The sequence below is a fragment of the Giraffa tippelskirchi genome, chromosome 14 (genome assembly GCF_054371585.1).
Source record: "Giraffa tippelskirchi isolate mGirTip1 chromosome 14, T2T-mGirTip1v1.2.pri, whole genome shotgun sequence".
In the NCBI taxonomy this organism is placed as follows: domain Eukaryota; kingdom Metazoa; phylum Chordata; class Mammalia; order Artiodactyla; family Giraffidae; genus Giraffa; species Giraffa tippelskirchi.
Window position 1 is genome coordinate 50,842,844 of NC_137288.1, and position 2,809 is coordinate 50,845,652.

The 2,809-nt window shown below is 39.7% G+C and overlaps 1 pseudogene; it reads left to right on the forward strand.

Annotated features, from left to right (window-relative positions):
- Window positions 1-780: 780 nt before the first annotated feature.
- LOC145534979 (small ribosomal subunit protein eS7 pseudogene) lies at window positions 781-1,362 on the forward strand (annotated as a pseudogene).
- Window positions 1,363-2,809: the final 1,447 nt, after the last annotated feature.

The window sequence follows — 2,809 nt, forward strand, 5'->3', positions numbered from 1 at the left end:
ACTATTTACAATAGCCAAGACAAGGAAGCACTCTAAATGTCCAACGACACAGAAATAGATAAAGATGTGGTAAATATACACAATAGAATATTATTCTGCCAGAAAAAAGGAATGAAATAATGCCATCTGTGGCAACATGGATGGAACTGTAGATGATCATACTAAGTTAAGTCAAAGAAAGACAAATACCATATGATATCACTAATATGTGAAATCAAAATGAAAATGATACAAATGAACTTATTTACAAAACAGAAATAGATTCAGAGACTTAGAAAACAAATTTACAGTTACCAAAAGTGAAAGGGGGATAAATTTGGAATCAACAGATACAAACCACCACACATTAATGACATAAAAAGGACCTACTGTATAGTCCAGGAATCTATATCCAAAATCTTCTAATAACCTATACTGGAACAGAATCTGAAAAAAATACATACGTGTATGTATAACTGAATCAATTTGCTGTAACCTGAAAGTAATACAATATTGTATAACAATATTGTAAATCAACTATACTTCCATAAAAAAAAGAAAAACGTGATGGCATAAAGCATAATATAAAGTTGGCAACATAAATCACCATGATTTTTAAGATGATTTCTAAGTCTATTGGTAAACATAGAAATATAGAAGAGGAGTTACTCAAAATGTCAGGGGATTGACTGCTTCCAGGTTAATATTTCTGAAGTTTAGAAATCTTAACTTCAGCTCTTCATAGGCCTACTAGTGTCGGCAGTGGCAACAAGTGTTGGCCGCATCTGCAAGGTCCAGGCCATGTTCAGTTCCAGTGCTAAGATCGTGAAGCCCAATGGTGAGAGGCCGAACAAGTTTGAGTCCAGCATCTCCCAGGCCCTCCTGGAGCTGGAGATGAACTTGGACCGCAAGGCCCAGCTGCGGGAGCTGAACATCACGGCTGCCAAGGAAATTGACGTTGGCGGTGGCTGTAAAGCTATCATCTTTGTTCCCGTTCCACAGCTGAAGTCTTTCCAGAAAATCCAGGTGCGGCTGGTGAGTGAGCTAGAGAAGAAGTTCAGTAGGAAGCATGCTGTCTTCATCACTCAGAGGAGAACTCTGCCTAAGCCAACTCGAAAAAGCCGTATGAAAAATAAGCAAAAATGTCCCAGGAGCCGCACTCTGAACACTGCGCACAACGCCGTCCTGGAGGACTTGGTTTTCTCAAGTGAGATTGCGGGCAAGAGAATCCACATGAAGCTAGACGGCAGCAGACTCATAAAGGTCCATTTGGATAAAGCACAGGAGAACAACGTGGAATACAAGATTGAAACATTTTCTGGTGTCTATAAGAAGCTCACAGGCAAGGATGTTAATGTTGAATTCACAGAGTTTCAGTTGTAAACAGAAATGACTAAACAAAATATTCATGATTAAAAAAAAAGAAATCTTAACTTCATAGTAACAATATTTTTGGAAGACACTTTAGCCCATAAGGCACAGGTACCCAAAAAAGGGATGCAGATTACAGTAAGGATTAAGGAATATTTACAAAGTCTACTATTTAGCACAAATCAACTGAAGAATGTATTGAGTATCTATAATCAATTCATATAAATTAAAACTGCCTAGTTTTGTCTGCAAGTGAAGAGACATAATGTTGCAAATATCTAATACCATAAACATACTGAATACATCTAACATAATTTTTGCACGCACACACACACAAAATCAAAACTTGCATTATGTATTTATTGCATTTTAAAAGTCAGAGAAAACTGTGGAATATATACAGAGATTTTGCATTTCTGGACATCGTTACTGACCAGTGGGTAAGAGGGTGACAATAATCACTCACCATCAGAAGTGATCCTTGTTAACATCCCTCAGTATCCTCTGCTTCCTCTGGCTTCATCTTACTTTCCAAATTGTGCTTGTCTCTCCACCTGGAATATCTCTGGCTCTAGAGTAAATGCCCTTTGTTTCATGTAATTTATCAGATTTTCGTAACATCGAACAACATCTGACAGGGTTGTTTTTCATGTGTCTGTTGCAAACCCATCACGCTGTCTGGATCATGGAGTTCAGACCACTGAGACACAGCCCCTTGTATCTTGGCATATCATATCATTTTGCCCTGAAGCAGACTCCTCTTTCATTCCTGCAGTGGTGCGATGCCAAAATGGATAATCATAATAACAGAATTCTTTCAGAACTGTCCCAGCGTTTGGATATCTTTGGTGTTTATCCTCTTAAAAAAAATAAAACTTTTGTCCAGCAACACGTATTTTATTGAGAGCATGTGAACAACAGTCGCTGTACTCAAGGAGCGCACAATCTCTTGGAAAAGATGAGATGAATGCACATAAAGTTGCAGTGCGTTTTCCAGGTGTGCTTGACAGAGCAGCAGAGCCTTTCAGTTCTGCGGGATCTCGGGGGAATGGTCAGATGAGCATGCTGCTGTGGGGACCTCAGTAGGGGCCAGAGGCCAATGAAAAAGGCAGAGAACTCCATCAGGAATAAAATAGGAGGGAAAAGCTCGCGCTAGTCTTCCCTCCCTCAACGTAAAGAAATCCAAGCCACACAAGGTATCACTTCACACCACTCAAAATAGCTATCATCAAAAAATCCACAAGCAATAAATTCTGGAGGGGGTGTGGAGAGATGTGAACTCTCTTACACTGTTGGTGGGAATGTAAGCTGGTGTAGCCACTATGGAAAACAGTATGGAGGTTCCTTAAAAACCTAAAGACAAAACTACCATATGGTCCAGCAATCTCACTCCTGGGAATATATCTCGAGAAAAACATGGCCCAAAAGGATGTATGCACCCCAGTGTTCACTGCAGCCC